This window comes from Dasypus novemcinctus, chromosome 25 (genome assembly GCF_030445035.2).
Source record: "Dasypus novemcinctus isolate mDasNov1 chromosome 25, mDasNov1.1.hap2, whole genome shotgun sequence".
Taxonomy (NCBI): domain Eukaryota; kingdom Metazoa; phylum Chordata; class Mammalia; order Cingulata; family Dasypodidae; genus Dasypus; species Dasypus novemcinctus.
Genome location: NC_080697.1, coordinates 27516128 through 27542386, shown reverse-complemented (window position 1 = coordinate 27542386; position 26259 = coordinate 27516128). Strand labels below are relative to the sequence as shown.

General features: G+C 40.7%; 1 long non-coding RNA gene across 1 annotated transcript in view; it reads left to right on the top strand.

Annotated features, from left to right (window-relative positions):
* Nucleotides 1–9566: 9566 nt before the first annotated feature.
* Nucleotides 9567–26259, top strand: part of LOC111764399 (uncharacterized) — a 39939-nt gene continuing 23246 nt past the window's right edge. Inside the window, exon 1 of the long non-coding RNA XR_002797019.2 lies at nt 9567–9751. This is a non-coding gene — a long non-coding RNA (uncharacterized lncRNA). The remainder of the gene's footprint in view (nt 9752–26259) is intronic.

Below are 26259 nucleotides of genomic sequence, written 5' to 3'. Positions count from 1 at the left end.
ACAAGTTATTCGTGTCTTATGAGTTTAATTTTTATAAGACAATTTCCTTCAGAAAAAGCTGGAAACCTGCTATGGTACTTTGAGTAAGGACTAGAGTTAATTGTAAAGAGAGTAGGAGTCATTGTAAGATGAGCCTGGTAGTTAAATACCATCCATCCCAGATTCCCAGAGATCCTGCCTGAGTTGAGGTCTGAAAGGGGTACCATGGCCCGGGTCAGAATGTCCTGCCTCTAGACAGCTGAACTAGGGTCTATGGCACATTAGTCCACATGTCTGCCACCCATGTCTACAGTCAATGTTGGGATTGCCCATTCTTGGCGAGTGCCTTGCACACAATTTTATTTGTAATATAGTCACAGGTTTCCATGCTTCTTCACTCCCTGGATGAGAGGAATAGAAATAAAAAATAAAAAATAAAAAATAAAAGCAAACTCATATGAGTTCTCTTCCCCCCAGAGAACTTGTGGAAGATTCTCTAAAAACAGGAGGAGAAGGACATGTGGGCTAGTGAGGGGCCTGTGCAAGGGAGAGCCTGGGCCTGGGCTGCTGCTGGAGCACAGCCCATAATCTCTCCCCAGCGGGCAGTCCCCATACACACGTGGCAGCTGTGGGGCAAAACCAAATGGACAGAAACAGAGTGTGCAGGCTCAGCCAGCAGGATGATATTTGGTGCCATGTAGATAAATTATCTTGATAACCAAGTGTGTTTTCCCTTTTTACCTCCTCCCCAGACAGTCTGACGCTGGGTAGATACATTAGAGAGTAGTTCGGCTCATTTAAAAGCCAACCCAGGGAAGGTCTCGGGTCTTGAGCAGATCCACTTTAAAAAATGATCAGTATGTTGTTAGGAGACTAAGCCCAGAAGACTCAAACTGGATCAGAAAACCCTTCACCCAGCTCCTTGTGGCAGGCTCGTCCTGATCTCCACTGTCATTTGGGTTTCTCTCCTGACTTTCAGGGCCTGAAAGCTGCAGGTACTGGAGCAGGGTTGGAATGACCCTGTGGTCAGAGGGCCCTGGACTTGCTGGGGTACAGAAATAGATGGGTGCAAAGCACATTTACCCCAAAGGAAGATGATAATTCATTCCCCTTTCCCAAATCCTGGCAATTTGGAAAGATTGGGGAGCTTGGATTAGAAAAAAAAATAATAAAAAATGTTTGCTTCTGACTAGTCAGGCAGACTGTTAAGTACCCAAATCTCCAAATTTTTCTTTTAATTCATTTCCTCCTGATCTCTGGGAGATCTGGAAACAGAGACAGGAAGGGTGGTGCTGAACTTGTGCTTGTTACATTACACAGGCACAAACCAAGGGTATATAGAGAATGGAAGCTGCCAGTGTTACCAATAATTGTTAATTTTGGTCCAATTCCCAGCAGGATCTCTGTATCAAAAGGTAATATTTGACCAATAATTTACCAAACTCTAGGCATTATATTCACTAACTTGTTTTTTTCTCAAACTTTTTCCTTTGAAATAATTTCAAACTTTCAGAATAGTTCCAAAAAACTTATTCAAAACCCCCACAGAGAAAACTCCAACATCTCCACCCCCCCCCACAAACCCAGATCCACCAATTTCAACATTGTGACCTTTTGCTGTATCATTCTTTTCTTCCCTCTATTTACATACCTACCTACCTATGTTTCTATTTTTAAAACATTTGAAAATAGTTTTATATATCAGTCTCCTTGGATAATAATTATCTGTACATTTACTAAGAACAGGGATATACATTCATGTAACCACCTTGAGTGCAGTTATAAGGTTCAAGAAATTTAACATTGATATAGAGCTTTTGGTTTATATTCCAATTTTTTCACGCTTAACAATAATGTTTTCAGCCTTTTCTCCTCCACTATTAGATCTAGTCTAGAATCATGTATTACTATTAATTGTTGTCTGTTTAGGTGTCCTTTTCTTAAAATTGTGGAAACGTGTATACAACATAAACTTTCTCATCTCAACCACTTCCAGGAATACTATTCAGTGGGATTAATCATACTTATAGTTGCACTGCCCTTAGCACCACCCATTACCAGAACTTTCCCATCTCAAACAGAAACTCCATACCCATTATGCTTAACATTCTAAATCTAACAATCCCCTTTGCTTTGATAACAACTTAACTTCAATAGCATACATTATTTTATTATGCTTCTCCCTCTCCCCACTTGATGTAGTTCTTGTCGCAAATTATAAATTTAGGCATTATGAGTCCAAAACCATTGATTTATCATTACTTTTTATGCTTTTGCATATTAGATACTATATGAAGTAAAAGGTGGAGTTTCAAAGCAAAAATTTGCTAGAGATCTTTATTTCTTCATGTGGCTCTGATATATTGTCTAGTGTCTTTTCCTTTTAACCTGAAGAACTACCTTTAGCATTTCTTATAGTCCATTGGTGATGAACTCCCTTAGCTTTTGTTTATCTGGAAATATCTGACTCTCTCTTTCATTTCTGAAAGACAGTTGTGCTGGACATAGAATTCTTGTTTGGTGATTTTTTTTTTTCCTTTCAGGACTTTAACTATGTCATCTCACTGCCTTCTTGCCTCCATGGTTTCCAATGAGAAATTGACACTAATCTTCCTGAGGTCCCCTTGTATGTGACCTATTACTTCTCTCGCAGTTTTCAGGATCCTCTATCTTTGGTATTCAACAGTTTGATTATAAAATGTCTTGGTGTGTGTCTACTTGGGTTTATTCTGTTAGGAGTTCATTGAACTTTGTGGATGTATATATACAAATCTTTCACTATTCAGGAAGTTTTGGTCATGATTTCTTTGAATATTCTCTCTTTCTTCTCTTCCTGGGATTCTCACAATGTGTACACTATTGCATATACACAGGTCTCTTAGGATTGTTCACATTTTTTTCCTTTATTTTCTTTCTGCTTCTTAGACTGAATACTTCAACTGTCCTATCTTCAGCTTCACTGATTCATTCTTCTGCTATCTCCAATCTGCTGCTGATTCCCCTCTAGGGAATTTTAAAAAATTCTCTCTTACTAAATCTTTAGCTCTTTTTTTTTTAAGATTTATTTATTTATTTATTTCTCTCCCCTTCCCCCCCACCCCAGTTGTCTGTTCTCTGTGTCTATTTGCTGCATCTTCTTCTTTGTCTGCTTCTGTTGTTGTCAGTGGCACTGGAATCTGTGTTTCTTTTTGTTGTGTCATCTTGTGTCAGCTCTCCGTGTGTCCGGCGCCATTCCTGGGCAGGCTGCACTTTCTTTTGAACTGGGCGGCTCTCCTTACGGGGCGCACTCCTTGTGCGTCTCCCCTATGTGGGGACACCCCTGCGTGGCAGGGCACTCCTTGCACGCATCAGCGCTGTGCATGGGCCAGCTCCACACAGGTCACGGAGGCCCGGGGTATGAACCGTGGACCTCCCATGTGGTAGATGGATGCTCTAACCACAGGGTCAAGTCCACCACCCTGTTTGGTTGCTTTTAATGATTCCTATCTCTTTATTAATATTCTCTCTGTCCATCAGTTGTTTTCCTAATATCCTTTAATTCTTTGTCCATGTGTTCCTTTAGCTCTCTGAGCATATGTCAGGGCTTTTTCTTTTCTTTTTTTTTTAAAGGTTTATTTTTATTTATTTATTTCTCTCCCCTCCCCCCCCCCACCCTGGTTGTCTGTTCTCTGTGTCTATTTGCTGCGTCTTCTTTGTCTGCTTCTGTTGTTGTCAGCGGCATGGGAATCTGTGTTTCTTTTTGGTGCATCATCTTGTCGTGTCAGTTCTCCGTGTGTGCAGCCCCATTCCTGGGCAGGCTGCACTTTTCTTTCATGCTGGACGGCTCTCCTTATGGGGCGCACTCCTTGCGCGTGGGGCTCCCCTTTGCGTGGGGACACCCTTGCGTGGCAGGGCACTCCTTGCGCGCATCAGCACTACACGTGGGCCAGCTCCACACAGGTCAAGGAGGCCCGGGGTTTGAACCGTGAACCTCCCATGTGGTAGACAGACGCCCTAACCACTGGGCCAAGTCTGCCACCAGGACTTTTTCCTAAAAGCCTTTGCCTGTTATGTCCCAGCTCTGGTCCTCCTTATTGATAGTTTCTAATGCTTTTATCTTTTTTGCATGGGCCATCAATTCCTGGTTCTTTGTATGTTTTGTAATTTTTTATTGTTTTGTAACCTGGACATTTTGATATTTTAATGTGCTATCTCTAAAATTTAGACTCTCAGGAGTCTCTACCTTAAGCTTCTACCCAGCTAGGATTAAGATGAAACTGTCCTTGAATGCCAGGAGGTGAGGAAAAAAAAAAGAAATAAAGAAAACACATTTCCCAGTCTTAGCAGATTGGCCCATGTGAGTGCTCTCCTTCAGACCTTAGCTGTCTTAACGAGGGGTTTAGAGACTAGCCCAAGGCAAAAACATTGTCTTCCCCAGTCTTTTCTGTGCACACACTTGTCTTGGGCATACACAACTAGGAATTCCTCCATTTACACAGATATGAATATCCTCATTCTCCTAGGAAACAGTGTTTCCTTACGGTCCCAAGTTCTTCACTTCGTGTCTTACAGCCCTAGGCAGCTGCAGTTAGATTGCTCTCTCATTCTATAGGAGAACTCTGTGAGTGCCTCTAGGCAAAGGTCAAACTCTGGGACAATGGGCCTGAGATGTGTGAATGGACAGGTTCAGTACTTCAGGCTGCTCTTAGATTGACACAGACATCCATGCAATCTAGTATGTGCACAAAATTTACTCTGTTCCCTCCATAATTGGGACCAGAGACCTGAATTGGGTCCATGCAGAGTTGGTGAGGGGATGGAGAAGGGACTAGCAAGGGTATCACAAGGTTTTCCTTTTTCATGGTTCAGAACTCATTCTGTTACTGCAACCCTTTAACTATTTTCCAGGGCTTTGGGAAAACTCTGTCAGTTCTTGCGTGTTGTTCAAAGCTTCCATGGAAGGACAGGGTCCAAGGAATATCTGACTCTGTTATCAGGGGTGGGGCAGGGTCCATACCCCAATTTTACCGACAGGCTTAGAGAAATCAAATATGTGGTTGCAACACATTATTAGAAGGAAAGGGGTAGGGCTTTGGCCTAGCCTGGTGGTCCAGATACTTCATTGGGTCTATGCCTTCCTCTATGCAAACCTACCAAGTAGCTCATAATAAATGTAGTTGGTTTAATAATAAACCATTCATTCAAATTCTCAGCATTACTTTCCCACCTTGAATGAAGTTATGAACTAAATATTAGTAATAAACAATATTTGTGGCTATAAACCAGTGTTTGTAGTAAACACTATACTACAAACGAGGCACTATGCTCTATGAAGAGTTTTTGAAAGGTTTTTATATAATTTATCACCCATACCCCTTGTTTTTCCAGATTGTCCAGGTCTTTGTTCAGATAACCTCAGGGAGGTCTTCTTTGATTCCTGCTCTTAAGGAGCTTACAATTTAACAAAGAAGGGGGCAGAAAATAAGCAAATAATAATAATACATAGGTAATTATACAGTATGTTCAAAGATGATATGTATATGGAGAAAACAAGTAAAGCAGGATCAGGGGGATCAGGAGCATGTGTGTGCATGAGTGTGCAATTGCAATTTTAAGATGGGTAGTTAGAAATTCTCTTTGAGTAAGTGACACTTGTGCAAGGACCTGAGGGAAATGAGGGAGTGAGCCATGTGGGTGTCTGGAGAAAGGGCATGTAAAGGGAGAATGAACAGCTAGTGGAAAGGCCCTAGGGAAAGTTTATGCCTGGTTTGAGAATTAGTGTAGATGGAGTGGAATGAGTAAGAGGGAGAGGGGCTGTAGGAGATGAGGTCAGAGAGGTAAGGAGACCAATCATGCAGGCCTTGGTAGGTTATCAAAGGAATTTGGGTTTTACTTTTGAGAGAAACTGAGAACACTGGAAGGTTTTAAGTATAGGAATAATATAATGTGATTTGAGTTTGTAAAGGAACTCTCTGGCTTCTGTGTTTAGAGTAGAAGGTAATGGTCCAGTGAAGTATGTGGACCACCAGGCTGGACCGAAACCCTACTCCTTTGCTTCTAATAATGTATTGCAACCACATTATTTGGTTTCTCTAAGCCTGATTGTAAAATATGGGCATGGACCCTGCCCCAAACAAGATGGAAGAGGGAGACTTGTTAGGAGGCTATTGCAATAATGAAGGGGATAGATGGTGATAGCTGGACCCAGGTGGAAGCTATGGAGATGGTAAAAGTGGTCCAATTCTGAGTATGTTCTAAGTATTGAGCTAACAGGATTTCCAGATGGATTGGATGTGAAATATAAGGTACAAGGAGGAGCCTAAGTTTTTTGGCTTGTGTAACTGGAAAGACTGGAGTTACTATCAATTGAGAAGGGGAAAACTATAAAGGCAGAGGAGGTTTTGGATGAAAGATTAGTTTAGTTTCAAAGTTTGAAATGTGTCTGAGACACCCAAGTGGAGTTTTCCAGTAAGCAGCTTAAGAGACAAGCCTGGGCTATGGATATATACTTGAGAATTGTTGACATACAGACATATAGCTGATAATTAAAGTTGCCATTCTGGGTGATATCCTGAAGGAGTGGGTATAAATAGAGAGGTTCAAAACCAAATTCTTAGGCAGTCCAAAGTTTAAGAAATCAGGGATTCAGACTATGAGACTTTATTCAGAATAAATCAATTGGTCTGGCTGCTGCTGCTGCAAAAGAAAGTCAGTGTCATAGTATTAGTCAGCCAAAGGGGTGCTGATGCAAAGTACCAGAGGTCTGCTGGCTTTTATAAAGGGTATTAATTGGGGTAAAAGCTTACAGTTACCAGGTCCTAAAGAGTCCAATTCAAGGTAGCATAAGAGGTACTTCCTCATCAAATGTCTGTTGCCATGTGTTGAAGCAAGATGGCTGCTGATATCTGTTAGGGTTCAGCCTTCCTCTTTCCCCTTAAGGCCGTGTGGGCTCAGCTTCTGATCTCAGCTATAGGCTGGAGGGCTCATTTCTTTCTGGCTCAGCTGCTCTGTTCTCATCACAAGGCCAGCTATAAACTATTAGGAGAATGGCTTCTTTCTTCCCAGGACCACAGGATCAAAGATGACAAGTTTTCTCCTCTGTGTGTCTGTGGAGCTCTCTGTTATTTCTCTGTGTCTCTTCGTCTCTGTGTATCTACTTCTGTGTATCTCCATGATTAAGTGCTCATTTTTATAGTCCACAAAAGGGGCGGAAACTCACACTGAGTTACACTTTACTGATGTGGTCAAATCAAAGCTTATCATAATCTTAACATAATCTAATCAAGTAAATGTAAAGCCTTTGAATTTAAATAAACCAAAGGGTATCATGTCCACAGGAACAGACCAGTGTACAAACATAATAAATACCTCTTTTTGGAATTCATAAATAATATCAAACTTCCAGTCATTTTTAAAAAAGAGATGCTGAGCTGTTCTAGATAAAAAGAAACCAAGGGACATTACCACTAAATAAAATGTGTGAACTTGGACTGCACACTGGATGAAAATGAAGCTAAAAAAGGACAATTTGAGGACAATTAGAAAAGTTGGAATTTTAATACTATTAGATGAAATAAAGGAATTATTGTTAACTTTCTTAGATGTGATGATAGTAGAGTGGTTTTTTGGAAGTTTGGTTAGGAACATTCATTCGGGTGTGAAGATTCATGATGTACAAATCTTTCCATAGTTCAGCAATATATATATATGGAGAGAGAGAACAAATTGTAGCAAAATGTTAATAATTGGTGAATTTTAGATGAAGGAAAAATGGGTTTCATTGTATTATTTTTTCCATTTTTTGGTAGTTGGAAAATTTTTGAAATAAAAATGTTAAACAGAAAAAGGGGTTGGGAGAAGAGGAGGAATCAGTAAAGGAGAATCCAGAGTGAAGCAGAAAAACCAGAGAAGCCAGTGGTCTGAAAACAAAGCAAAAGAAGCATGTAGGGGAGAAGGAAATTAAGAACTATGTAAAATGCCACTGGAAGTCAAATAAGATGACAGAAAAATGAATATTAGATTTAGCAACCGGAGGTCAGTGGTGACCCTAATTGGGCAATTCCACAGAGTGTTGGGGCAAAAACTCCCTCCTCTGGCTAAGCCCCAACCTTGGACTTGCTGACTCAGAAGCTGGGGTTCAGAAGCCAGGGATGTGTACGCATGTGTGTGCTCGCTCAAATTTGTGCAGGAAGGGTAGTGGTAAGTGAACCGAGTTGCTCACAGGGCGGGGATGGGGTTTAGGGAAGGGGATTCCAGCTCTCCATGATGGCAGCACAGATTCGTGGCAACCAACATTTTGAGGACAAAGAACACTGGAGTTAGTTTTTATTTCGCAGAGAGCAGATTTGTTTTATTGGATGGGCAGGAAAAGCAAAATAACTAGAACAAGGAGCACATTTATTAACTCCTTCATTTTTCTCAGCACGGATTAAATGTGGATTAATAATAGCGTCGGGAAATTAAGATTTGAAAAGCAAATTCCTGCTTTCTCGAAATAGGAAGTTTTTTTTTTTTTTAATCCGCCATTTGAACTACACCAGTAGTTGCCTCAAGTTTTCGTTTTCTAGGTATGCAGAACTCTTCGCGTAAATGATGGCAGAGAAACAGGCCTTGATGACATACATTCCACTGCAGCAGTTTTAGAAATGTCAGGGATCTCTGGCTCTCTCTCACCCTCCCTCCCTCCCTCTTCTCTCCCTCGTCTTCCTATTAAAAAACAATTTGATTCCTAAAATAGCACATATTCATCGAAAAAAAGAAAAAAAACCACACAAAAGCACAAAGAAAATCTAATCCTACGACGCAGAAAAAAACATTTAGATATTTATAAACTCAGTTTTTTCTTCTGCCTGTATACTTACTTACTTTTAAAGAAGCTGGGATTGAATATTCTAACTTGCTTTACTTCTTAACGTTGTATTATGAAAAATGTTACATGTTATCGAATATTCTTCTAAAACGATTTTGAGTGCATATTTTTTCCCTATGGCTATATAAAATATTTTGAAGACAGATTTCTTCTGTGGGATATTTAAGTTTCTTCCCATTTCTCCCTTTCATAAGTAACATTACTATACACCTTTCCGTAATAAATTTTTTTTTTCATGCTTCTCAGATTGTTTCTTTGGTGTAAGGGGGAGAGGGGCATCAGTTCTTCGCGAAGGGTGGCCTACGGTGGTAGAACCTGATAGAAAAATGGAAATTACTTATTACTTGGGTATTCTCGGGCAAACGCGTCGTGGCTGCAGTCTGAGCCCCTCCGCGCTCTTCCCGGGGCGCTTGCAGAGGGGCTTGTCCCGAGGGGCGCGCGGCTTAGAGTTCACCTTGACCGACCACCCGCAACCTGCACCTCCTTCCCAGGACTTCTCCGAGGGCTTCCCCTCGCCCCCCGGCTCCTGGAAGACCTCAGAGAGAAGATCTCGCGGAAAGCAGCGAAGACACGAAATAGCGAAGTCGGACGGTGGCGGTGGGAGGGGCTTCGTTCCCGGATCCTGGAGGATTCCGTAGAAATGGACCGTGGAGGCGGGACAGGGGCTCACAGCAGGCGCGCCCCGGGAGCGGCGTCAGCTGGCGTGGGAGCGGAGGTGCCTCCACGCGATTTTGCGGTTGACTCTGGGGAGTCAGGGGGAAGCAGGGAGCTGGTCTACCTAATTTGGTTTTGAGAGCAAAACTCTTGCGCAAAAAGCAGCTGCGAAAGGGAATTGTCCACCTGGTGGGTCTACCCACTTTGCGCAACCTGGAGACAAGAAAAACCATTGGTTACAGCAGCCACAACTGGAAGAACTTCTAGCAGGTAGAAATTTTTTTTATTAAAGATTTTATTTATTTTTCCCGCCCCTCCTTGTTTGCGCTAGCTGCTCTAGAATCCTGTCCCCTCGTTGTTTGCGCTTTCTGTCTGCTCTAGAAAGAGTTTAAGGCACTGATTCAAAACCTCAGTTATCCTTAAGTGTGAAAAGCAAAGTTTCTAAAAAATGATATGAAAGAATATTTTCATGACCCCGGAAGGCAGGGAGTAATTTTTAAAACAAGTTGCAAAAGGCACATTCTATAAAGGAAAAGACTGATAAATGGGACTGTATTTTATTCAACAAAAGCCAACATCAATCTAGTGAAAAGGCAAGCCACCCACCGAGTGGGGGGATATTAGCAGCGTATCACAGTAATGGGCTCCAATCCAGAATATAGAACAAACTTTTCTAAAGCAGCGACAAAAAGAAAAGAGAAAATGGATAAACAACCTTTTTTTTCCCACAAAGAAGAAAACTAAATGGCCAAATACACATAAGGTGCACAACCTCAATAGGCTAAAATTTACAAGCCAGACAATACTTAAGTGTGAGCAGGCAAGGATGTGGGGCAATGGGACCAGTTATATGATGCTTGTGGGTGTGGAAATTGGAAACCTGTATGGCAGCATCTAGTAAAGTGGCAAGTCCAGTTACCCTATGAGGGAAGCAGACTTGGCCCAATGGATAGGGCGTCTGCTTACCACATGGAAGGTTCGTGGTTCAAACTCCGGGCCTCCATGACCTGTGTGGAGCTGGCCCATGGGTAGTGCTGATGTGCGCAAGGAGTGCCATGCCACTCAGGGGTGTCCCCTGCGTAGGGGAGCCCCACGCGCAAGGAGTGCACCCCATAAGGAGAGCTGCCCAGCACGAAAGAAAGTGCAGCCTGCCCAAGAATGGTGCCACACACACAGAGAGCTGACACAACAAGATGACGCAACAAAAAGAAACACAGATTCCCCAGTGCCGCTAATAAGGATAAAAGCAGTCACAGAAGAACACACAAGGAATGGACACAGAGAGCAGACAACGGGGGGGGGGGGGGGGGGGGGGAGGGGAATAAATTACAAACAAATCTAAAAAAAAAATTACACTATGACCCAGCAATTCCATTTTTTTATACATAAACCCTACTGAGTGTATATGTGCATCAAGAGATATGTACATCAAATTTCATAGCAGCATTATTTGTAATAGCTCCAAACACAAAACAATCCAAATGTCCACCAACAGTAAAACAGGATAAAATACACTGTGCTGGGGAGTGGATGTAGCTCAGTGGTTGAGCACCTGCTTCCCATGTACGAGGTCCTGGGTTCAATCCCTGGTGCCTTCTTAAAAAAATCCACTGTTTTATAGCCATGTGGTATATAGAGTCATATAGCTATTGGAGTACTATACAACAGCGAAGAGAATGAACCACTGATAAAACAGGGAAGAATCTTAAAGACATAATTTGAACAAAAGAAGCCAGACACAATAGAACACATACTAGATGATTCATTGGTATAAAGTTCTAAAAACAGGCACTATTAAAATGAGCATATATTGTTTTGGGATATATGCTTAGGTAACAAAGCTATATAAAAAAGAAAGGCAAGGAAATGAACACAATAAAAGTCAGGCTGATGATTACTGCTAGGAGAATGGAAGAGTTTTATAATCCAAAAGTGGCACAGGGGAGCTTCTGGGAGGTTGTCCTGTTATCTGAGTATTTGTTTCACAACAATTCACTAAGTTTGTCAATTATGCTTTTTGCACTTTTCTGTGTGTTTACTGTACTGTATACCCTACCCTCCCCCTGCCAAAAAAAAAGTAATGTAGAGATGATCTAAGTCGGGTTGGGAAATAGAACCTTTTTGATGAAAGGAGTGTGTGTGTGGGAGGCGGCAGAAAGAAAAAGTTGTTTCTAAATGTGCACCATAAAGTGAACTACACTAACAAAATATATGAGCATCACTTGTTTCCTAGTAGAGGTCCTTTAAGGGCCACTTTATTCCTGTAGTAGGGATGGGTGACTTTCAGTTTAACTTGACTGCAATGAGCATATCAAGGTTAGGCCAGAAACAGTGTTTGTGTTTGAAAGCAGCCCATTGATTAAATGAGTTCATTATAGCCCTTGATACAAGACGAGGGTCTTATTTTTCCCTTAACAAAGCCTTTCTTAACAGGTAGAGCAAACCCTAACCCTAATTCCATCTGGGTTCAGAGGAGTCCCTATACCACAGGGGGTGCGTTCCAGTTAGGAGAGTCCTTGCCTGCCTGGCTTTGGCAGACTAAGCCCCTGATTCCGAGGAGGGGCCTCCTCCAGATTCCCTACTTCCCCAGGGAGTCTGCAGCACAGGGGCTGCTTACTTACATTCCTGGGAAGGGACCGACCTGCAGGGAAGGAATCCTGTAGGGAGATTAGGGAAACCCGGGGAATTAGAAAGCCTGGAAAGAGGGTTTGTTGGGCAAGCTGGTATTTGCTGAAAGTTTTGATTTTCTAAATGAAGAGACAAGTGGTCTTTGTCCCCGCCAAAATGTTTGCATAAAATTCACTTTATATTTTGCATATACACATACCACGTGTTTCTTGTTGTTATTATTCTGGTAAACTATACATGCCTTTACGTATGTATTTTGAAATATACACTTGCATTTTACATCGCAACACGCAAAAATACTCTATATGAAAATAACTTGACCCTTAAGTCTTAGCGGACCTTCCTCTTTGACTCCTGATAATAAAAGGGCCGACACTGTGCCAGGCACTGTTCCAGGATTTTTACTGACAGGAACTCCCGTAGTCCGCGTCACGCTGGTTTGAGCTGGGTACCGCAACTCGCCCCACGTTATATAGCTGAGGAATCCAGGGCCTGGAGAACTCGAGTACCTTGCCGATTCCAAGCCGCGGAACGGGTTCCGCAGCCGAGTCCTCCAGCTCCCCGGGCACCCCCAAACCCAGCCGTCCGCAACGAGAAGGCCACGGACTCGGCCACTTCCGACTCTCTCTCTGGGGCTTTGCTAGGCCCTGCCTGGACCCATAGCTTTTCTGCCCGGCGGGGAGCGCCGATGCCACCCCGGGCTGGGGCCTGCCAAGTCTTCACTAGCTGGTTTCTAAAGGCCCTGGAGACAAGACGAATTCGAAGTAAACAGAAGCCCAAACAAACGGCCTGTCATCCCCGGCCCAGGCAGCTGCTGCCCGGGACCCCGCTCTCCCTGCAGCGCGCCCGGCTCCGTCGGCGACCCGGCAGATTTCCAGAAAGGGAGAAAGAGACCCAGAGAAGGCTGGCGGGCCAGGTCCTGGCGGTGGAATTGCAGAGGGGCGGGAACCGATCGCGTGCGAGCGAAGTTAATGCTCCTTGGCGAGATGCGACGGCCGCCGTGAGAGGTGTAAGCCCCAGTGGAGTGACGGGAGCGCGCTGCCCCTGTGGCCTCCCCGCCGGGCGCCTCGGTGGAGGGTAGAGGGCGCGCGCCTTCCTCCACCGACCTGGTGGCTTTAGACCCACTCTCCCCAGCCGGCTGGGGGCGGTCCCCGCCTGCGGCATCCCAGCCGGACTCAAGGCCGGGGCCCAGGGCCTCGCGCGGCACCCTGAGTCTGGGGCACGTCTCGCTCGGCTCCCAGCCCCGCCGCGCCTCAAGATGGTTTCTTTTCCTTCTCCCGCTCCCCACCCCAGGTAATGTCATTCAAACGGCCTTTAGGGGTGGTCCCAACCCAGGTCGCAACCCGACACCTCGCGCTGTTGACGGCGGGGAACCGCTGGCGCCAGGGCGAGACGCTGGAGATCTGCTCCCGGAAGGATCACCGGACCGCCGGGGCTGCCCCGGGGCTGCAGCGCCACCCACTCCTACCCCAGGGCTGGCTCCTCCTTCAATTCAAAAGCTTCAGCACAGCCCTTGGTGCCCCTAGAACTGCTCTGCGGGAACAAGTTTTCAGGTTCCCACCCTGACCTGCAGCAGGTCTCACTTCTGGAGATGCCTCTTTGCAAAACAATCTAAAATCGGAATTCAGATGACATTGACCGATTGGCTCTATCTGCTTCTCGATTTCGGATGTTCACCTGAGGAGGGTCTGTTCTGGCTGGAAACCATTCTTATCCCAAAGTAATGGGTGTCTCTACCGGTGCTTTTCAGGCTTTGATGTACCTCGGAATTATCCAGGACCTTGTACAAATGCAGATTCTGATTTAGTAGAGGCCCCAAATCCTGCATTTCTCACAAGCTCCCAGGTGATGCCGATGTAGCTGGTCCTCAAACAACACTTTGAGTCTAAGGGACTCAGACTTTGGGACTGGTTTTGTTGTAGAAGATGAGGGAGGTTCAATTATTTGCGTATAGAAAGGCCAGGACTCAGGAATGATTTTGAGAAGAAAAAAATGATTTATTTGGCTGGTGGGACTCGGGAGCTTTCTGTTTCAAACCTAAACTGGGAACAAGATCTTCGAGTTCCTTTTATACAGAGAGGAAGGGACAACCAGTTCTTTTGTTTCAGTGCTCAGTAAACTTGAATTAGCATATGTCTTCCACATCCTAGGTAAGCTTTTAGCATGGACTTTATACATTCTAGATAAGCTTTTAGCACATTTGGTTTGCATTTTCCCTGAATATTTAAAGTTTATAGAGTTTGCATTGATAAACTGTTTCTCTGGGACTGAAGTCGTTGCCAGGGTCACCAAAGGGGGGGGGGGCGGTGTCTGCAGCCTCTTACTGTCCCACACCCACAGGTCAGGACACATACAGCTTAGGTTATCTACGAAGAGACAAACAGCCTCCCACCCATGGCCCACATCAGTTTGAGGGGAAGAAAATTGGGAGCCAGTCCTATTCTTCATGTCTCCATTTGCATCAGCATCCTTCTGTGCCAGGCAGATCCTTTCTTTATGAACTGATGAGAAAGGAAGGGTGGCATATGATGAACAACAGGAGTCTTGGAGCCAAGCCATAGGTTAGGCTTTTACCACTTGTCTCTGTCACATAACTTCTCTGACCTTCAGTTTCCTCATCTGTAAAATGGATGGAGTAACCCATATCACTGGGTTTATGTGAGATTATGGCAAACAAAGCATGTGAACATGCTCTTCCATATATAAAGGAGTAGTATTTTATTCTCCATGGATTTACAATACTTTTTAAAGAGTTAGATTGATGTGGTCAAACACACATACAAAAGGAAGAAATTAATACATATGCATGCACACAGGGCTATTTTATCCTAAAGCTAAAGATACATTCTTGTCTGAAGTAACTTAAGGATTCTGGTTCAGTTATATGAATTGTCAAGATCCTTAAGAAAAGGCCTAGAAAGTAAAATGATGTCCTGTATGTAAAGTGGTTAATTGTTATATCTCTCACATCAGTGTTAGGAGGGCACTGAGTCAGGGTATGGAAAGGTATTCTTGAACACAGTGACCATTTTATTTGGTGCTTTATTAGGAATTGTATCAGTTCATTTTGGGGAATGATTATCATTTTTTCATTCGGTGGACTTTTTCTTGCGGTAACATACAACTCACTCAGAACAGACAGGTTTTATTGAGTTTACCGTTAGATAAGGTCGCAGCAAGGTGGACTGGCAAGAACTTGGAATTGGAACGGGGAGGCATAAATTCTAGTCATGACTCAGCCACCGACTAACTAATGGCAGACGGTATGTCACCTCACTGGCCAGGCACACAGGGGTGTTTTTGTTGCTACAAGGCAGAAAGGCCCAAATCAGATGCTTTTCTCTCAAAGGACTTTCTGACTTTGACTTAGGCATGAAACATGACTGAAAATAGCTTGCTCTAGGGCTCTATGAACTGCCTAAATTGTAGGTGAAACAGTGGTTATTTATTTATTTATTTTTTGCATGTGTGTTTTTTTCTCTAGAAGAAGAATATCTGTAAATGACAGGGCAGTTGTGATATTCATTTATTCTTTTATTCACTCATTCATACCATAAGTATTTAAAAAATGGCTCTACCTATCTAAAAAGCCATTCCACAAATGTAACAAATTTATATATTTTCAAATAGCACATAATTAGGAGCTCGTACCATGTCTTGATTTTATATATTTGCTTTAGCCTTTGTGCCTTAGTAAAATATAAACTGAAATTGTAATATGTGCTAAGTACCTTCTGTGAATGCATGCATGTGTGTATGTAAACAAAACACATGATATTTTAAAATCACAATTGAACAGCTGGAATGATAATGCACATTAATATGTACATTAAAAATAAAAAATTCTCTTATTTTCTCACTAAACATAGCTACATATGTTATAAAAATGCTTACCAAGTTATATTAACTGTACCATATAAGTTGTTTACCAAACTATTCTAATAATTTCTAAATTATTTGAATGATGATTAGAAATTGTTGGTGTGATGTTTTATCTGTCACGGCAGTCACTATCTAAAATAATACTCCTGTCCAAGAAGTGATTTGATCTTGGGAATTGTATCACTTCTTTTCAATAATATTTCCATTAAGTTAATACTCAGTGGGTGATTTGACTTTCCATGATATTGTTCACAGTATTGAATCCTCCTTTAGCTTCTGATGAACAACATGGATTATTTCTGGAGGAGGGAGGATGGATTTATTGATGATCTTTTAATGGTAGTCTGTGCTATGGATCGAATTATGTTCCCCACAAAGACATGTTCAAGTCTGAACCCCTGGTTCTGCAAATGTGAACTTGTTTGTAAATAGGATCTTTGAAGGTTCTATTAAGGTGAGTCCAAACTGAAATAGGGAAAGCTTAAATCCAATATGCCTGGAGTTCTTAAAAACAGAGGAAATTTGGACACGGTGAGGAGTAGGAGACAGAAGCACACAGATAAGCATGTGAAGGAAGCAAGAGACTGAGTTAAGGAATGCTGGCAAACACCACCAGAACACTGCAGACTCCAGAGAAAGCACCATCCTGCCAACACCTTGATTTTGAATGTGTGGTTGCCAAAACTGTGAAACAATAAATTCCTGTTTTTTTCAGCCATCGAGTGTGTGTTAAAGCATCTCTGGCATACTATTAGACTATTAGACTGTCTCTAATAAGCATATAATATTTTTGTAATGAGGAAATAGTTTAAAATATTACTTTAGAGTGTTCTAAGAATACTTTTTTATGCTCATATACTCTGTGTAGATATGTAAATTTGTAAAATCATCACTGAATGTAATCCCCAGTTTTAAAAATAAAAGAGATGCAAAATTATGTCTCTGGCAGTATGGTGGAAAAGGTACTCAGATCAACATACTTCCACTGAAAATAACTAAAATTTCCAGATAAAGTGTTTTTAAAATAATTTAAAATATGCTAGTGACCTGGGAAGAAAGTATAGAATTCTTGGACGTAAATAAAACAAAAATAACACAAACAAATGACAGTAGGAAACCAGAGAGATTAGTAGACCACTAAAGGTAATTTTCAAACAGATATCCTTGCTAAATTTAAAAAGAGGACAAATAGAAAACAAAGTAAGATCATAGAAATAAATGTAAATATACCAGCAATTACAATAAATGTATATGATTTAATTTACATTTACTGCATTAAATGTAATAAATAAGTACATTATTTAAAATGTACAAATAATAATAAATGTGCAATTTAATTTAACTGCAAAAGTTAGAAATTTTCAAACCATATAAAAGCAAAATCCTGTTATAGTATACATGCATCCAAACATTTGCATAAAAATACTTGAAATTAAAAGGATGAAAAAAGATAAAGTGGTAAGTACTAATTTAAAACGGATATAGTTTTAAGTCTTAATATAAGTCACAAAGTCTTGATATAAGACACATAAAGTCAACTTTGAGTCAAAAAGCATTTTTAGAGAAAAAGAGTTGGCATGGGATAGAAAATTAAATTCCAAGGAAGAAATAATACCTTGCTTTGTATGTTTCTAAAATGGGTAAGTAGATATTCAGAGGGAAAATTTTTAATGTATTTCCTTAGTAATTGATTTCTTTCCGTGAACATGTGCCAAAGTTTTTATTTAGCTCATTAGTTAATGAGGAAACCAACAGGAAATTACCATTGGTTCACAGGGGAATTCAAAGTAGTGCACGCACACACACAGACATATAAGGAGTGCCAAAATGAATTTACAAATAGATGTAAAACAGATCACTTATCAACTGCATTAAACTGGACAGAATTAATTTGCATTTCTGTTGGCAAAAATTTGCATTATTATCAGTATTATCAGTTTTCTTCAACTTGCTCTAGAGACAACACTCTATAATCTGTTTTTTTCCCCACATTTCAAAGTCTTTCAAAAGTCTTTTTTTTTAAATTTTTTTTTTATGATTTATTTAATTTTTTATTTCTCTTCCCTTCCCCCCCACCCCAGTTGTCTGTTCTCTGTGTCTATTTGCTGCATGTTCTTTGTCTGCTTCTGTTGTCGTCAGCGGCACGGGAATCTATGTTTCTTTTCACTGCGTTATCTTGCTGTGTCGGCTCTCTGTGTGAGAGGCGCCATTCCTGCACAGGCTGCACTTTCTTTCGCGCTAGGCGGCTCTCCTTACCGGACGCACTCCTTGCGCATGGGGCTCCCCTACGCGGGGTACACCCCTGCATGGCAGGGCACTCCTTGTACGCCTCAGCACTGCACATGGGCTGGCTCCACACGGGTCACGGGTCAAGGAGGCCCGGCGTTTGAACCGTGGACCTCCCATGTGGTAGACGGACGTCCTAACCACTGGGCCAAGTCTGCCACGCTCAAAAGTCTATGACAGTATTTCCCCTTGTACCATAATAAACTTAAAAACAAGTATTCTTGATTATAAAATAAGGCTTCTCTCATTAGATTTGGCTTGATAATTTACATAAGTGCAGCAACACTGTTAATTCACCATGTAATTTGCTTTCAAATTTAAAACCACAGTGTATTGAATAACCATTAAGTTCACATACTTAACTTCTGCCTGGAAGTTTTTGTAAGAATCTGGGATTGGACTTTTAAAAGCCTCTATTTGTTGCCCTGAGAGTAGGAAACCAAATCCAAGAAACCCTCTCTTCAGATTTCATTCTGATAAATCTAGTGAAATCTACCTGATTCCCTTTCTCTTGAAATTCCCAGTATTTGCAAAAGTTCCTGGCCTTCTAGGAAGCAGCCTCTTTGCCATCTGTAATACTGGGAATTTGTGAGCCAGGTACCAGGCAAATTTTCCTGGGTGAACTGGCAGACTTGGTAGGCTTTCGATCCATAAGTACAGTCAAGTTTTGTTTCTTAAAGTGACTTATCCCATACTTGGCTTGATGACCATCATTCTCAAATATGACATTCTAGATAAGGTTTTAGTTGTGCAGTTGATTTGTCCAAATAATGTATTAGTAAGAAGTAGGAGAGATTCTTGCTGAACCTATACAGGTAACTTGATTGTCATGAAAAATAAGAAGACTTAGTGGGAGTTTCTGAATTCTGGGGAATCAGTGAAAATCAGATATCACTTAGAAATGTTTCATATCAGTTTATGAGAGCAGAGTTTGTGAAACTGTTGTGGATTAGGTAGCTTAGGTTGAAAGAGAAATAACTTCCTAATATATCCAGAAAATAGAATATTAAAGCAAAGTACAAAACATTCCAAACAAATAACCACAACAAAATTTTCCTCATCAGTTCATTCAGCCTTATGTAATTAATTCATATTCCATTGGCACTTCAATTAGCTGTCTCATAAAGTTCTCTGCTTCTCAACTATAAAGAGTTCTGGAAATCCTGAGTCAGACCACAGGTACAATCTGAGAGTTGATAAGTGATGCCAGCTCATAGGTCTGTATCTAAGAGTTTATTCTTTGAAGTGTCAGTGACCTGGTACAGTCTTTTTCATGCCACTCTGAAGCTGTCCATTTTTGCTGAAGACACCAAACTGGTCTGTAGCTTATAGCAGAGCTTTCAGGAAAGCACCATATCAAAATGAAAAGCAAATGTAGATGGCAGAGATTTGAAATATCTGTGCTTCATTTATTAATGATAGCTATCAAATTTGAAAGTACTAATGGTTCATAATAAGAATAATTCAATTGACAAGGAATTTTGCTTGTTTCTGTGGCATGTAAAATAAAGAGAATGAAGCCATTCCCCCCAACATTAGATAAAATTTTTCTAAGGATAATGATTAAACTTATTTTTAAAGAAGATAGTGAATGTTACATCTGATTTATATAAATGGATGAACATAATTTTTATGGAAGAACATGATTTTATAAAGCAGCCTCGAGATATAACACATAATCCTGAGATATAGTATACATAATATACCAATAATATCAGATAAAGAGATTCAGTAGATCCAGACTAACCTAGGCAGCTGTATTTTTAAAAAAAACAACAAACCCTGTGGAAGTTAATAATTAGAATATAGGTCAGAAGAAAAGAGAATGAGGGTGGAGAATGGAAAGCTAAGGGTTAATCAGTACAAAATTGGTAAAAAGGTTTTTTTATAAATCTTTGGAAATGAATGGAAATAGTGAGAGCACATTGTAGTGTTTGTAACTAGCACTATGGGTATGACAGGTTGAAAGGGAAAGTCTAAGACATGTATATTACTAGAAGGAAAGCTAAAAAATGTAACATGGAGCTGTATAACATAATAAACCTCATGTGAAGTATGAATATGGGTAATAAATGTATATATAAGACTTTTTACAAAATATACACACAAATAGGTCCAATGATGGGCCCTTGATACTGATGACTATGCTATGAGCTTGTGTGCTTGAAATTTCAACTAGGCCTAGAGCTGCAGGGTGCCTAAGGGTTACCTCCTGAGAGCCTCCATGTTGCTCAAATGTGGCACGCTCGAAGCCAAACTCAGCATGTAAATGCATTACCTTCCCCCCAGCATGGGACATGACTCCCAGGGATGAGCCTCCCTGGGGTTGAGGGATTACTACCATAACCAGCTGTGATTCAACTAGAAAAAGACCTTGAAAAAAAGGGGGAAATAGTAAAGACAGATGAATTTATATGGCTAAGAGACTTCAAAATGAGTCAGGAGATCATCAGAGGGGTTGCACTTACGCATGTCTCAGCAGGACCCCAGAGACGGCCAAAGTAGATACAACCCCAGGTACTAGTGCTCCTGAGAGCTATGGAGACACATAGGTTCTATGGTCATGACAGATGGCTCTGAAATTCAGTGCCTTGCCAGTGGGCCTTACTTTGTAATTTGTGTTCCTGAGTGTGATGGGGTTGGACTCGGATCTGACCTCTCTACACATATCTCTTCTACAGCATTGATTGTAAACTTTGAGGGCAACTCCAAGTCCCAAAAATGCCCTCATATTATACCTCTTTTTTCCTCTCCCTGCTTTCAGCAACTCCAGTGGCCATTGTCTCCACATCAATGCTATAATTTCTTCCATTGCTGGAGTCACAATAATTCTATAGTAGAATACCAGTAAGTCCACTTTAGTCTGTATTTTATTCCCCAATCCTGAGGACTCTGGGATGGTGATGCCCACTCCACCTCTTAATTGTGAGGGGGCTTTGATCCCACATGGCTGATGAATGGGACTCTTCAGGAGAGTTTTGTTGAGTGTTTCTATTGAGGTTGAAACACATGATAGAAAGGGAGGGCGTTGACAAACCTCCAGGGACTTCTAACAAAGAATACAATTTCTGATATATTGATAGAAATAACATTTTACCTATACAAATTTAGCTTAGAGCAGACTGAGTATCTCTCTGACTTGAAAGCTCTTGCCATGTAACTCTCACAAAACAACACATCAAACAAATCTAATGATATCTAGCTCCTCTCTTTTAAGAAAATATTTTTGCATGATTTCCAGGGTCCCTCTGAAATCTCAAATGTAGTTTTAGGTGTAAAAGATATCTTGAAGGCTTTTTTTTTTTAATTTTAAAAATGATCTGAATGATGTAAGGCAAAATAAATTGCCAGAGAAGATTTGGACAAAGGATCACGGAACCTGAGAAACAAAGCTTTGCTACCTATTTAATCAAAGTGAAAATAAAACATACATATCATGGAGCTGGTGTAGCTCAGTAGTTGAGCACCAGCTTTGCATGTATGAGATCTTGGGTTCAATTCCCAGTACCTCCAAAAAAAAAAAAAAAAGAAAGAAAAATAGATGTTAACATGATTGTAAAGAATCTTAGCTCTTCCATAAGTAAGGAAATTTCTTCCCTCTTAAATAATTAAGGATATAGTAAAATCAACATAAAGCACAGAAAATTATTTTGGTAAGACACAGAATTTCTACTATTAAGCAAGTTACCCAGAAGGTAAAGAATAAGCTTTTATGTGTAGATGAAAGCATTAACCAGTAAACAAGAAAGAAAGCCCATCAAAACTGAGTAAACTTTGCAAAGATGCAACACATTTCATAGCTTTTCAGTCTCAGATATTATAAAGTAAGTCAAGTAAAATTTGCTTTCCAAGTTTCGCCCTTTTTATGCTTTTTCATATTCTGGAACAAACTGGCACAGATCTCAGGAGGTCGATGAGGTCAAAACTAATTTCATTATAGTGGGGGATTTTAATACACCACTATCAACTCTGGACAGAACATCTCAAAAGAGAAACACCAAAGAAACAAAACATCTGAATAGTATATTAGAGGAGCTGGATCTAATAGACATATATAGATCGCTACACCCAAACACAGCAGGATATACATTTTTCTCAAGCGCACATGGATCATTCTCCAAGATAGATCATATGCTAGGCCACAAAGAAAGGCTGAACGAATTCAGAAAGATTGAAATCATACAAAACATTATCTCTGACCACAGTGGAGTCAAGCTGGAGATTTGCAAGGGACAGAAGCCCAGATTTCACACCACGATTTGGAAATTAAATAGCACACTCTTAGAAAAACAGTGGGTCAAAGAGGAAATCTCAAAAGAAATCAATGACTACCTTGAAACAAATGATAATGATAACACAACATACCAAAATTTATGGGATGCAGCAAAAGCAGTACTGAGAGGAAAGTTTATAGCCATAAATTCATATATCAAAAAAGAAAGAGCAAAAATTGAAGAACTAACTGCACATTAAAAGGAATTAGAAAAACAACAACAAAGTAACCCAACAGGAAGAAGAAGGAAGGAAATAACAAAGAAAAGAGCAGAACTAAATGAAATAGAAAATAAGAAAGCACTTGAACAGATAAACAAGACCAAGAGCTGGTTTTTTGAGAAGATCAACAAAATTGACAAACCTTTAGCGAGACTAACAAAGAAAAAAAGAGAGAAGATGCAAATACACAAAATAAGAAATGAGAAAGGCAATATCACCACTGACCCCACAGAAATAAAGACTATCATAAGAGGATACTTTGAAAAACTATATTCCAACAAAAATGACAATCTAGAGGAAATGGAAAAATTCCTAGAAACACATAAGCAGCCCATATTGACAAAAGAAGAAATTGATGATCTTAACAAACCAATCACAAGCAGAGAGATAGAATCAGTTATTAAAAATCTCCCAACTAAGAAGAGCCCAGGGCCAGATGGCTTCACAGGTGAATTCTACAAAACATTCCGGAAAGAACTGACACCAATCCTGCTGAAACTATTCCAAAAAATCGAAACAGAAAGAACATTACCCAACTCCTTCTATGATGCCAACATTACCCTAGTACCAAAGCCAAACAAAGACATCACAAGAAAGGAAAATTACAGACCAATTTCTCTAATGAACCTAGACGCAAAAATACTTAACAAAATACTTGCTAATCGTATTCAACAACACATTAAACGAATTATACACCACGACCAAGTGGGATTCATCCCAGGTATGCAAGGATGGTTCAACATAAGAAAATCAATCAACGTAATACACCATATAAACAGACTGAAGGAAAAAAATCACATGATTATATCTATTGATGCAGAAAAAGCATTTGACAAAATACAGCACCCTTTCTTGATAAAAACACTCCAAAAGATTGGAATACAAGGAAATTTTTTGAACATGATAAAGAGTATATATGAAAAACCTAAAGCCAATATTGTGTACAATGGAGAAATTCTAGACTCCTTTCCTCTAAACTCAGGAACAAGACAAGGATGCCCACTGTCTCCGCTCCTATTTAACATTGTCTTAGAGGTACTTGCTCGAGCACTGAGGCAAGAACCAGAAATAAAAGGCATTCAAATTGGAAAGGAAGAAGTCAAAATGTCATTATTTGCAGATGACATGATCCTATACATAGAAAACCCTGAGAGATCTACAACAAAGATTCTAGAACTCATAAATGAGTTTAGTAAAGTTGCAGGTTATAAGATCAATGCGCAAAAATCAGTAGCATTTCTGTACACCAATAATGAGCAAGATCAGGAGGAAATCAAGAAACAAATACCATTCACACTAGTAAATAAAAAAATCAAATACTTAGGAATAAATTTAACTAAAGAGGTAAAGAACTTATACACCGAGAACTATACAAGATTGTTCAAGGAAATCAAAGAAGACCTAAATAAATGGAAGACTATTCCTTGTTCATGGATAGGAAGACTGAATATTATTAAGATGTCTATCCTACCAAAACTGATATACACATTCAATGCAATCCCAATAAAAATCAACACAGCCTTCTTCAAGGAACTAGAAAAACTAACTATGAAATTTATTTGGAAAGGAAAGAGACCCCGAATAGCCAAAGACATACTGAAAAAGAAAAACGAAATTGGAGGAATCACACTACCTGACTTCAAAACATACTACAAAGCTACGGTGGTGAAAACAGCATGGTATTGGCATAAGGAGAGACACATAGACCAATGGAATCGAATTGAAAGCTCTGATATAGAACCTCACATATATAGCCACATAATGTTCGATAAAGCCACCAAACCCTCTCAACTGGGAGAGAGTGGCCTATTCAACAAATGGTGTCTGGAGAACTGGATAGCCATATGTAGAAGAATGAAAGAGTATTACCATCTCACACCTTATACAAAGATCAACTCAAGATGGATCAAAGACCTAAATATAAGAGCCAAGACCATAAAAACCTTAGAAAGCAGTGTAGGGAAACATCTACAGGACCTTGTAATAGGAAATGGATTTATGAATATCTCACCAAAAGCACGAGCAGCAAAAGAACTAATAGATAAATGGGATTTCCTTAAAATTAAAGCCTTTTGCACCTCAAAGGAGTTTGTCAAGAAAGTAAAAAGGGAGCCCACACAGTGGGAGAAAATATTTGGCAACCATATATCTGATAAGAAACTTATAACTTGCATATATAAAGAACTCCTATATCTTGAAAATAAAAAGATAAACAACCCATTTAAAAAATGAGAAAAAGACTTAAACAGACACTTCTCCAAAGAAGAAATACAAATGGCAAAAAAGCACATGAAAAAATGTTCCAAATCTCTAGCTATCAGGGAAATGCAAATCAAAACCACAATGAGATACCATCTTACACCCATAAGATTGGCAGCTATGAAAAAAACAGAAGAATACAAGTGCTGGAGAGGATGTGAAGAAAGGGGAACACTCATCCACTGCTGGTGGGAATGCAGAAGGATCCAACCATTCTGGAGGACAATATGGCGGTCTCTCAAAAAACTAGCCATAGATTTGCCATATGACCCAGCAATACCACTGCTGGGTATATACCCAGCAGAACTGAAAACAAGGACACAAACCGATATATGTACACCAATATTCATAGCAGCATTGTTCACTATCGCCAAAAGTTGGAATCAACCCAAATGCCCATCAACAGATGAGTGGATCAATAAAATATTGTATATACACACAATGGAATACTACTCGGCTGTAAGAACAAACACACTAAACACATGTGATAACATGGATGAATCTTGAGAACCTTATGTTGAGTGAAGCAACCCAGACACTGAAGGACAAATACTACATGACCTCAATGATATGAAATAACCAAGCTGCCTTAGATAGCAAGAGACTGAACGATAGGCTTACAGGAAATCGGAGGGTGGAGGAAGGATGTGAGCCGATGTATGCAGGGGTGGAATTTAAGACGAGATGGTGGTAAGTATGAACACAAAGAAGAGATAAAAGGGGGGCAAGGGGTTGCCTCTGGTTGGGGCTTTGCGGGTTTGAGGGGGGCTGGGGATGGGCGGATGGGTAACATTGCCCAAAAGTGGGGGGAGGGAGGGGTAGCATACGAACACAGGAGAGGGTCAGGTGTTGGTGGAGAGTAAAATGCCGAGAAAATCATATCAAAATATAATAAAGAGAGTTACCTGTTTAGAATGCTCGGAGGGGAGGGTCTGATGCAGGAAGGGCTCCTGGGGAATGTCTAAATGCTCATTCTGCTAGAGTGGGTGACACCACGGGGTAGACACCCAAGTAGTGAGAGTGGGGGTGGACCCACATCCTGGGGAGGACTAATGCCATCAAATAGAGGGAACTGTATCCCTCGAGAGAAAGGGTGGTTCCCAGGGCATTGGGGTAGTTGAGCAAGTTAGGCCCTGAACACTATTCCATCTGTTTCTGGAAGTGGCTCCTCGGGAAACGGAGGTTGGCTGTCACTGTGGGCACCAAGGTGGAAGGGAAAATGGACGTTA